Raw genomic sequence first — 12,316 nt, forward strand, 5'->3', positions numbered from 1 at the left:
ACCTTCAAACAACCGTGCAACCTCAAACAAACCATTGTTTGCAGTAAACTACCCAGCCTTCAGAACAGCGACCACGACACCACATAGGGGCCTCACGGTAGCATGGTGGTTAGCATCAATGCTTCACAGCTCCAGGGTCCCAGGTTCGATTCCCGGCTGGGTCACTGTCTGTGTGGAGTCTGCACGTCCTCCCCTTGTGTGCGTGGGTTTCCTCCGGGTGCTCCGGTTTCCTCCCACAGTCCAAAGATGTGCGGGTTAGGTGGATTGGCCATGCTAAATTGCCCGTAGTGTAAGGTTAATGGGCGGGGATTGTTGGGTTACGGGTATACGGGTTACGTGGGTTTAAGTAGGGTGATCATTGCTCGGCGCAACATCGAGGGCCGAAGGGCCTGTTCTGTGCTGTACTGTTCTATGTTCTATGTTCTAACCCTGCCACGGCAATCTCTGCAAGACGTGCCAGATCATCGACATGGGTACCACCAATACACGTGAGAACACTACCCACCAGGTACATACTCGATGCGACTCAGCCAACATTGTCCATCTCATACGCTGCAGGAAAGGATGTCCTGAAGTATGGTACATTGGCGAGACCATGCAGACGCTGCGACAACGGATGAACGGACATCGTATGACAATCACCAGGCAGGAATGTTTCCTTCCAGTCAGGGAATACTTCAGCAGTCAAGGGCATTCAGCCTCTGATCTCCGGGTAAGCGTTCTCCAAGGCAGTCTTCAGGACACGCGACAACACAGAATCGCCGCGCAGAAACTTATAGCCAAGTTCCGCACACATGAGTACGGCCTCAACCGGGACCTTGGATTCATGTCACATTACATCTGGCCTGGGCTTGTGAAATCCTACCAACTGTCCTGGTTTGAGACAATTCATACCTCTTTAACCTGGGGTTACCTCTATCTCCAGTTGCTCAGTCTGGACCTATAGACTTAATTCCCCGCAAAGACTCACGTTCAAAGTATGGTATTGCATCTTTGACTTTATCTATATGTATGTTTCTGGAACATACCTCTTCATTCACCTGAAGAAGGAGCCGTGCTCCGAAAGCTCGTGTTTGAAACAAACCTGTTGAACTTTAACCTAGTATTGTAAGACTTCTTACTGTACTCACCCCAGGCCAATGATTGTTAAACTCTGGCTGATTGGTTCATTCACTCACTGTCTCTTTAACCCACAGCTGATTGGTCCATTCACTCATTGACTTGTTAACCCCTAGTTGATTGGTCCGTCAACGCACGGTCTTGTGAAACCCCAGCTGATTGGTCCATTCACTCACTGTCTTGTTAAACCCCAGCAGACTGGTCCATTCACTCACTGTCTTGTTAAACCCCAGCTGATTGGTCCATTCACTCACTGTCTTGTTCAGCCACAGCTGATTGGTCAATTCACTCATTGTCTTGTTAAACCCCAGCTGATTGGTCTATTCACTCACTGTCTTGTTAAACCCTAGCTGATTGGTCCACTCACTCATTGTCTTGTTAGACCCCAGTTGATTGGTCCATTCATTCACTGTCTTGTTAAACCCCAGCTGATTGGTCCCTTCACTTACTGTCTTGTTAAACCCCAGCTGATTGGTCCATTCACTTTATGTCTTGTTTATTTTCTCACCGCCCTGTAAAACCCCAGTTTATTGGGGTTAACGCACGATCAAGTTAAACCCAAAATGATTGGTCAGTCTGTTCGTCACCTGGGTCTGTGATTGGCGTACCAGCTGTGGAGCAAGCTGCCGCTGACTGATTCGTTGAAACAAAGAAGCTGACATAGCAACTGGCCGCTGATTGGTTGTAAAATAGACCGGAAATATGTAAAAAAGACCTCGTACCCCCGGAGCGTGCCCGATTCTGACATCACTTCCGCTGCCAACAAGGCAACAGACTGGCCACAAACGGTAAGAAGCAGATTTTCATCACATATAACGTATAGATCCGTGTGGGCACCATACACCTCAGTGTGGGCACCATACACCTCAGTGTGGGCACCATACACCTCAGTGTGGGCACCATACACCTCCGTGTGGGCACCATACACATCCGTGTGGGCACCATACACATCCGTGTGGGCACCATACACATCTGTGTGGGCATCATACATATCAGCGTGGGCACCATACACATCCGTGGGGGCACCATACACATCAGTGTGGGCATCATACACATCCGTGTGGGCACCATACACATCCGTGTGGGCATCATACACATCCGTGTGGGCATCATACACATCAGTGTGGGCATCATACACATTTGGGGCAGCATGGTAGCATGGTGGTTAGCATAAATGCTTCACAGCTCCAGGGTCCCAGGTTCGATTCCCGGCTGGGTCACTGTCTGTGTGGAGTCTGCACGTCCTCCCCCTGTGTGCGTGGGTTTCCTCCGGGTGCTCCGGTTTCCTCCCACAGTCCAAAGATGTGCGGGTTAGGTGGATTGGCCATGCTAAATTGCCCGTAGTGTCCTAATAAAAGTAAGGTTAAGGGGGGGGGGTTGTTGGGTTACGGGTATAGGGTGGATACGTGGGTTTGAGTAGGGTGATCATGGCTCGGCACAACATTGAGGGCCGAAGGGCCTGTTCTGTGCTGTACTGTTCTATGTTCTATCAGTGTGGGCACCATACACATCAGTGTGGGCATCATACACATCAGTGTGGGCATCATACACATCAGTGTGGGCATCATACACATCAGTGTGGGCATCATACACATCAGTGTGGGCATCATACACATCAGTGTGGGCATCATACACATCAGTGTGGGCATCATACACATCAGTGTGGGCACCATACACCTCAGTGTGGGCACCATACACCTCAGTGTGGGCACCACACACCTCAGTGTGGGCACCATATACATCACGTCAGAAACAAGAAAGGAGCAGTCACTTTATTGGTAGTTTTCTATAGACCCCACAATAGCAGCAGAGAGATAGAGGAACATATTGGGTGGCAGATCTTGGAAAGGTGCAGAAGTAACAGAGTTGTCGTCATGGGTGACTTTAACTTCCCTAATATTGACTGGAACCTTCTTTGTGCAAATTGTTTGGATGGAGCAGATTTTGTCAGGTGTGTCCAGGAAGGATTCCTGACTCAATATGTAGATAGGCCGACTTGGTGGGAGGCCATATTGGATTTGGTGCTTGGCAACGAACCAGGCCAGGTGTCAGATGTCTCGGTGGGAGAGCATTTCAATGACAGTGACCACAACTCCATGACCTTTACCAGAGCCATGAAGAGGGATAGGAACAGACAGCATAAGGAAGATATTAGCGAGAGGCAGTGAAGGGGAGGTCGTCTCTCATTAACTTGATATAGTTTTTCGAGGAGGTCACAAAGATGATTGATGCAGGTAAGGCAGTGGATGTGGTTTATATGGACTTCAGTAAGGCCTTTGATAAGGTTCCTCATGGTAGACTGGTACAAAAGGTGAGGTCACACGGGATCAGGGGTGAGCTGGCAAGATGGATACAGAACTGGCAGCTCATAGAAGGCAGAGAGAAGCAATGGAAGGGTGCTTTTCTGATTGGAGGGCTGTGACTAGTGGTGCTCCGCAGGGATCAGTGCTGGGACCTTTGCTGTTCGTAGTATATATAAATGATTTGGAGGAAAATGTAACTGGTCTGATGAGTAAGTTTGCAGGTGACACAAAGGTTGGTGGAATTATGGATAGCGATGAGGACTGTCAGAGGATACGGCAGGATTTAGATCGTTTGGAGACTTGGGCGGAGAGATGGCAGATGGAGTTTAATCCAGACAAATGTGAGGTAATGCATTTTGGAAGGTCTAATGCAGGTAGGGAATATACAGTAAATGGCAGAACCCTCGAGTATTGACAGTCATAGAGATCTTGGTGTACAGGTCCACAGGTCCCTGAAAGGGGCAACACAGGTGGAGAAGGTAGTCAAGTAGGCATACGACATGCTTGCCTTCATTGGCTGGGGCATGTTGCAGCTGTATAAAACCTTAGTTAGGCCACACTTGGAGTATAGTGTTTAATTCTGGTTGCCACACTACCAGAAGGATTTGGAGGCTTTCGAGAGGATGCAGAAGAGATTTACCAAGATGTTGCCTGGTATTGAGGGCATTAGCTATGAGGAGTGGTTGAATAAACTTGGTTTGTTCTCGCTGAAACAACGGAGGTTGAGGGGCGACCTGATAGAGGTCCACAAGATTTGTCACTAATTTGTCAGGGGGCAGGGAAAACGAGCTGTAGTCCAGAAGCCAGTGTTGAGAGTAGTGAGGTACTGAGGAGGGTATCAAGGTCGCAGGAGTCTACCGGCAGACAGGAAGGTGGGTTGAAGTGCGTCTACTTCAATGCAAGGAGCATCCGGCATAAGGTAGGGGAACTTGGAGCGTGGATTGGTACTAGGGACTATGATGCTGTGGCCATTACGGAGACATGGTTAGAACAGGGACAGGAATAGTTGTTGGATGTTCCGGGGTATAGATGTTTCAGTAAGAGTAGGGAAGGTGGTAAAAGAGGTGAAGGAGTAGCATTGTTAATCAACTATAGTTTAACGGCTGCAAGAAAGGCAGCTCGAGGGGGATCTGCCCACTGAGGTAATATGGGCTGAAGTTAAAAATAATAAAGGAGCGGTCACATTGTTCGGAGTTTTCTATAGGCCCCCAAATAGTAATAGAGATGTTGAGGAAGAAATTGCAAAGCAGATTATGGACACACTTCAACCCACCTTCCTGTCTGCCGGTACACTCCTGCGACCTTGATACCCTCCTCAGTACCTCACTACTCTCAACACTGGCTTCTGGACTCCAGCTCGTTTTCCCAAGAAATTGCAAAACCGATTCTGGATAGGTGTGGCGGTTTCAGGGTAGTTGTCATGGGTGAATTTAACTTTCCAAATATTGATTGGAACCTCTATAGGTTGAACAGTTCAGATGGGGCAGTTTTTGTACAGTGTGTGCAAGACGGTTTCCTGACACAATATGTGGATAGGCCGACCAGAGGAGGGGGCCACATTGGATTTGGTACTGGGTAATGAACAGGGCCAAGTGTCAGATTTGTTTGTGGCACAGCACTTTGGAGACAGTGACCACAATTCGGTGTCTTTCACTATTGCAATGGAGAGGGATAGGTCCATACAGCAAGGCAAGGTTTATAATTGGGGAGGGGTAATTATGATGTGATTAGGCAAGAATTAGGGAGCATAGGGAACAGAAACTGTCAGGGAAAGGCACAAATGAAAAGTGGAGCTTGTTCAGGTATGTCCCTGCCAAGCAGGGAGGAAATGGCCGTGTGAGGGAACCATGGTTCACAAAAGAGGTTGAATGTGTTGTCAAGAGGAAAAAGGAAGAGTATGTAAGGATGAGGAGGTAACTACCGTATATACTCGCGTATCATGCAACCCCTAAATTTTCGCTCCCAAAACATGATTTTATGCTCTATCTCATTTATCATGCGAGTCACTATTTTGGAAATTAATGCCCAAACTAAAACTTCCAAATGGTATCATTGTCTGTGGATTCTGCAGAGTGGATTCTGTTGTGAAAGCTGTTCGCGAATCGAACAGCTTTCCAGCTGGCTTGACTAGCGTCGTTCAGCCACTTGACGTATCCATTCATAAAAACAGCAAGTAAAACACCCGCAAATTGTCTGTTAATTCACATGTACCTCACATTAACCTGGAATATTAGATATAGGATAGATATTGAATCCTTGCAGCTTTATTCTCTCAGCAACATTTGAGAAGTTCCACTTACCATTTGAAATTAAACAGGAAGAAGAATCTCCGCATGAATGTTTTCATCATACATTGACCTCGCCAGCACGAGGAAAGTACATTTAGGGACATTCCATGCAGAGGCAAATACTATGCTCAGCTAAATAATATGTGGCAATGTATATCAGAGTTGAGGTCTTCTGATTATAGGCCTTTCCTTTTTTCGGTACAGTGTCCTTGACTCATTGTCCATTGCACAGTGTCAGTAACAGATTCACATTTTCCACACTCCAGGATATATATAAGGGCAGATACTTTGCTGGTGTATTGGTCATTTTAACTGTGCCATAATGCTTAATATACTCAGAGAGTGACCAAAGTGTTTTCTCCAAAATCCTTGGATCATTTGCCTATCTCCAGCTCTCCGTCTGTAACATGCACCAGTGGGGGGTGGGGAGGTGTTGAACTTTTGTATGTCCGATTCCATCCGCCAGAGGTTGCAAGCCCGACTGCATGAACAAGGCTACCAGCACTGAGGGAATGTAAGACACATCCTACTGATCAGGACGACGCGGGATCTAGCAGCTCCTCAGCAGAGCAGAGCTGGACGCGGACCTTAAAGGACAGGGCACTGGATGTTAGGTGCAGCACTTAAGGATTGACAGCAGTTGCGATCTTTTCAGTCGGGGCAGGAGGAACACGCACATCCATTGAGCCCTAACAATAATCACTGCATTTGTTTGTACGTTTTGCAAGCAGCCTTCAGCTGTCCCTTTTAAGGACCATGCGATTGATCATTCAATGCTCAGCATCACACTTCATGGACAAAGTTTACATCTGACTTGATTGGCTCAAATTTCATTTTCATAATACAACTGAAGAGGAGGGAAATATATGAACCATGCATAAGGAAAGTGAGTAAATTAACCTCTTAACATCCAACCAACAAAAAAAACTAATAAGCACATATCATGGGACAACAATGCGAAGATAAGCAGTCTGCCAAATCTATCCGTTAAAGAAAGTCTTTTCCCTAGCCATCTTGATATTCATTCATAAAAACAGCAAGTAAAACGGGGGGCAGCACGGTAGCCTTGTGGATAGCACAATCGCTTTACCCTCCAGGGTCCCAGGTTCGATTCCGGCTTGGGTCACTGTCTGTGCGGAGTCTGCACATCCTCCCCGTGTGTGCGTGGGTTTCCTCCGGGTGCTCCGGTTTCCTCCCACAGTCCAAAGATGTGCAGGTTAGGTGGATTGGCCATGATAAATTGCCCTTAGTATCCAAAATTGCCCTTAGTGTTGGGTGGGGTTACTGGGTAATGGGGATAGGGTGGAGGTGTTGACCTTGGATAGGGGGTAGGGTGCTCTTTCCAAGAGCCGGTGCAGACTCGATGGGCCGAATGGCCTCCTTCTGCACTGTAAATTCTATGTAAAAAAAACACCCGCGAATTTTGTATCTCACGTATCATGCGACCCCCCAAATTTAGGTTACAATTTAGGTCTTCAAAAGTCGCATGATATGCGAGTATATACGGTAAGTGTGTAGATAAAGGTAGGGCAGTTGATGTCGTATACATGGATTTTAGTAAGGCGTTTGACAAAGTTCACCATGGTCGGCTTATGAAGAAAGTAAGGAGGTGTGGGATAGAGGGAAATTTGCCCAATTGGATAAGTAACTGGCTATCACATAGAAGACAGAGGGTGGTGGTGGATGGAAAATTTTCAGACTGGAGCCCAGTTACCAGCGGTGTACCAGAAGGATCAGTGCTGGGTCCTCTGCTGTTTGTGATTTTTATCAATGACTTGGAAGCGGGGGCTGAAGTGTGGGTCTTGCTGATGACACCAAGATTGGTGGAGTAGTGGATGAGGTGGAGGGCTGTTGTAGGCTGCAAAGAGACATTGATAAGATGCAGAGCTGGGCCGAGAAATGGCAGATGGAGTTTAACCCTGTTAAGTGCGAGGTGATTCATTTTGGTAGGAAAACTTTGAATGCGGATTACAGGGTGAACGGCAGGGTTCTGAAGAATGTGGAGGAACAGAGAGATCTTGGGGTTCATGTCCACAGATCTCTGAAGGTTGCCACTCCAGTGGATAGAGCCGTGTAGAAGGCCTATAGTGTGTTCGCGTTTATTAATGGGGCTTGAGTTTAAGAGCTGTGGGGTTATGCTGCAACTATACATGACCCTGGTGAGACCACATTTGGAGTATTGTGTGCAGTTCTGGTCACCTCATTATAGGAAGGATGTGGAAGCATTGGAAAGGGTGCAAAGGAGATTTGACAGGATGCTGCCTAGTTTGCAGGATAGCTCGTATGAGGAAAGGTTCAGGGAGCTAAGGCTTTTCTCTTTGGAGCGGAGGAGGATGAGAGGCGACTTAATAGAGGTTGATGAGATGATCACAGTAAGAAGTCTTGCAACACCAGGTTAAAGTCCAACAGGTTTGTTTCAAACACGAGCTTTCGGAGCGCAGCTCCTTCCTCAGGTGAATGGAGAGGTATGTTCCAGAAACATTTATATAGACAAAGTCAGAGTTGCTGGACAATGCTTGGAATGCGAGCATTTGCAGGTAATCAAATCGTTACAGATCCAGGGAGAGGGATAATCACAGGTTAAAGAGGTGTGAATTGTCTCAAGCCAGAACAGTTTTTTCATAGAATTTACAGTGCAGAAGGAGGCCATTCAGCCCATCGAGTCTGCACCGGCTCTTGGAAAGAGCACCCTACCCAAGGTCAACACCTCCACCATAACCCAATAACCCCACCCAACACGAAGGGCAATTTTGGACACTAAGGGCAATTTATCATGGCCAATCCACCTAACCTGCACATCTTTGGACTGTGGGAGGAAACCGGAGCACCCGGAGGAAACCCATGCACACACGGGGAGGATGTGCAGACTCCACACAGACAGTGACCCAAGCCAGAATCGAACCTGGGACCCTGGAGCTGTGAAGCGATTGTGCTATCCACAATGCTACCGTGGTAGGATTTTGCTAGTCCAGGCCAGATGGTGGGGGGTGGATGTAATGCGACATGTGTGTGCGTGGGTTTCCTCCGGGTGCTCCGGTTTCCTCCCACAGTCCAATGATGTGTGGGTTAGGTGGATTGGCCATGCTAAATTGCCCGTAGTGTCCAAAAAGTAAGGTTAGGGGGGGGTATAGGGTGATCATTTGCTCGGCACAACATTGAGGGCCGAAGGGCCTGTTCTGTGCTGTACTGTTCTATGTCTATGAATCCAAGATCCCTGTTGAGGCCGCACTCATGTGTGCGGAACTTAGCTTTTGGTTTTTGTTCGGCAATTCTGCGTTGTCGCGTGTCTTGAAGACCGCCTTGGAGAACGCTTACCCGGAGATCAGAGGCTGAATGCCCTTGACTGTTGAAGTGTTCCCCGACTGGAAGGGAACATTCCTGCCTGGTGATTGTCGCACGGTGCCCGTTCATTCGTTGTCGCAGCGTCTGCACGGTCTCGCCAATGTACCACGCTTCGGGGCATCCTTTCCTGCAGCGTAAGAGGTAGACTACATTGGTCGAGTCGCACGAGTATGAGCCGCGTACCTGGTGGGTGGTGTTACCACGTGTAATGGTGGTATCCAAGTCGATGATCTGGCATGTCTTGCAGAGATTGCCCTGGCAGGGTTGTGTGGTGTCGTGGTCGCTGTTCTGAAGGCTGGGTAATTTGCTGCAAACAATGGTTTGTTTGAGGTTGCGCGGTTGTTTGAAGGCCAGTAGTGGGGGTGTGGGGATGACCTTGGCAAGATGTTCATCTTCATTAATGATGTGTTGAAGGCTGTGAAAAAGATGTCGTAGTTTCTCCGCCCCAGGAAAGTACTGGACGACGAAGGGTACTCTTGTCAGTGGTGTCCCGTGTTTGTCTTCTGAGGAGGTCGGTGCGGTTTTTTGCTGTGGCACGTTGGAACTGTCGATCGATGTGTCGAGCGCCATATCCCGTTCGTACGAGGGCATCTTTCAGCATCTGTAGGTGTCTGTTACGCTCCTCCTCGTCTGAGCAGATCCTGTGTATACGGAGGGCTTGTCCATAGGGGATGGCTTCTTTAATGTGTTTCGGGTGAAAGCTGGAGAAGTGGAGCAATGAGAGGTTGTCTGTGGGCTTGCGGTAAAGCGAAGTGCTAAGGTGACCGTCCTTGATGGAGATGAGTGTGTCCAAGAATGCAACAGAATTTGGAGAATAGTCCATGGTGAGTCTGATGGTGGGATGGAATTTATTTATCTCATCGTGTAGTCGTTTCAGTGATTCTTCGCTGTGGGTCCAAAGGAAAAAAATGTCATCGATGTATCTGGTGTATAACATCGGTTGCAGGTCCTGTGTGGTGAGGAAGTCTTGTTCAAACTTGTGCATGAAGATGTTGGCATATTGAGGTGCAAATTTGGTCCCCATGGCTGTTCCATGCATCTGGATGAAGAATTTGTTGTCGAAGGTGAAGACGTTGTGATCTAGAATGAAGTGGATGAGTTGCAGAATTGCGTCTGGAGATTGGCAGTTGTCAGTGTTGGGTACTGAGGCTGTTGCAGCAATGCCGTCGTCATGGGGGATGCTGGTGTAGAGTGCTGAGACATCCATTGTGACGAGGAATGTTCCTGGTTCAACTGGTCCATGGGTGCTGAGTTTCTGTAGGAAGTCCGTCGTGTCGCGACAGAAGCTGGGTGTACCTTGTACGATGGGTTTCAAGATGCCCTCGATGTGGCCAGAGAGGTTCTCTCACAGGGTCCCATTGCCTGAAACGATAGGACGGCCAGGTGTGTTGGCCTTGTGTATTTTCGGGAATGTGGGGGGACACAAGTATAGGGATATCTATAGACACCATGTGGGCTGGGGGGCACAAATATAGGGATATCTATACACACCATGTGGAATGTGGGATATATGAGTATAGGGATATCTATAGACACAATGTGAAATAAGAACATAAGAACTAGGAGCAGGAGTAGGCCATCTGGCCCCTCGAGCCTGCCCTGCCATTCAATGAGATCATGGCTGATCTTTTGTGGACTCAGCTCCACTTTCCGGCCCGAACACCATAACCCTTAATCCCTTTATTCTTCAAAATACTATCTATCTTTACCTTAAAACATGTAATGAAGGAGCCTCAACTGCTTCACTGGGCAAGGAATTCCATAGATTCACAACCCTTTGGGTGAAGAAGTTCCTCCTAAACTCAGTCCTAAATCTACTTCCCCTTATTTTGAGGCTATGTCCCCTAGTTCTGCTTTCACCCGCCAGTGGAAACAACCTGCCCGCATCTATCCTATCTATTCCCTTCATAATTTTAAATGTTTCTATAAGATCCCCCCTCATCCTTCTAAATTCCAACGAGTACAGTCCCAGTCTACTCAAACTCTCCTCATAATCCAACCCCTTCAGCTCTGGGATTAACCTAGTGAATCTCCTCTGCACACCCTCCAGTGCCAGTACATCCTTTCTCAAGTAAGGAGACCAAAACTGAACACAATACTCCAGGTGTGGCCGCACTAACACCTTATACAATTGCAACATAACCTCCCTAGTCTTAAACTCCATCCCTCTAGCAATGAAGGACAAAATTCCATTTGCCTTCTTAATCACCTGTTGCACCTGTAAACCAACCTTCTGTGACTCATGCACTAGCACACCCAGGTCTCTCTGTACAGCGGCATGCTTTAATATTTTATCGTTTAAATAATAATCCCGTTTGCTGTTGTTCCTCCCCAAATGGATAACCTCACATTTGTCAACATTGTATTCCATCTGCCAGACCCGAGCCCATTCACTTAACCTATCCAAATCCCTCTGCAGACTTCCAGTATCCTCTGCACTTTTTGCTTTACCACTCATCTTGGTGTCATCTGCAAACTTGGACACATTGCCCTTGATCCCCAACTCCAAATCATCTATGTAAATTGTGACCAATTGTGGGCCCAACACGGATCCCTGAGGGATACCACTAGCTACTGATTGCCAACCAGAGAAACACTCATTAATCCCCACTCTTTGCTTTCTATTAATTAACCAATCCTCTATCCATACTACTACTTTACCCTTAATGCCATGCATCTTTATCTTATGCAGCAACCTTTTGTGTGGCACCTTGTCAAAGGCTTTCTGGAAATCCAGATATACCACATCCATCAGCTCCCCGTTATCTACTCAATCTACTGGTAATGTCCTCAAAAAATTCCACTAAATTAGTTAGGCATGACCTGCCCTTTATGAACCCATGCTGTGTCTGCCCAATGGGACAATTTCTATCCAGATGCCTCGCTATTTCTTCCTTGATGATAGATTCCAGCATCTTCCCTACTACCGAAGTTAAGCTCACTGGCCTATAATTTCCTGCTTTCTGCCTACCTCCTTTTTTAAACAGTGGTGTCACGTTTGCTAATTTCCAATCCACCGGGACCACCCCAAAGTCTAGTGAATTTCGGTAAATTATCACTAGTGCATCTGCAATTTCCCTAGCCATCTCTTTTAGCACTCTGGGATGCATTCCATCAGGGCCAGGAGACTTGTCTACCTTTAGCCCCATTAGCTTGCCCATCACTACCTCCTTAGTGATAACAATCCTCTCAAGGTCCTCCCCTGTCATAGCCTCATTTCTATCAGTCGCTGGCATGTTATTTGTGTCTTCCACTGTGAAGACC

General features: G+C 47.5%; 1 protein-coding gene across 2 annotated transcripts in view; it reads left to right on the top strand.

The window, feature by feature from the left end:
* The first annotated feature begins 1,758 nt into the window (after positions 1-1,758).
* Positions 1,759-12,316, top strand: part of rabac1 (Rab acceptor 1 (prenylated)) — a 91,286-nt gene continuing 80,728 nt past the window's right edge. The window contains exon 1 of one of the 2 annotated variants that reach the window (XM_038813548.1): positions 1,759-1,907. The gene's annotated coding sequence lies outside the window, so the exon portion shown is untranslated. The remainder of the gene's footprint in view (positions 1,908-12,316) is intronic. The other variant, XM_038813549.1, reaches the window with a different exon arrangement.

Source organism: Scyliorhinus canicula, chromosome 12, assembly GCF_902713615.1.
Source record: "Scyliorhinus canicula chromosome 12, sScyCan1.1, whole genome shotgun sequence".
Lineage (NCBI taxonomy): Eukaryota > Metazoa > Chordata > Chondrichthyes > Carcharhiniformes > Scyliorhinidae > Scyliorhinus > Scyliorhinus canicula.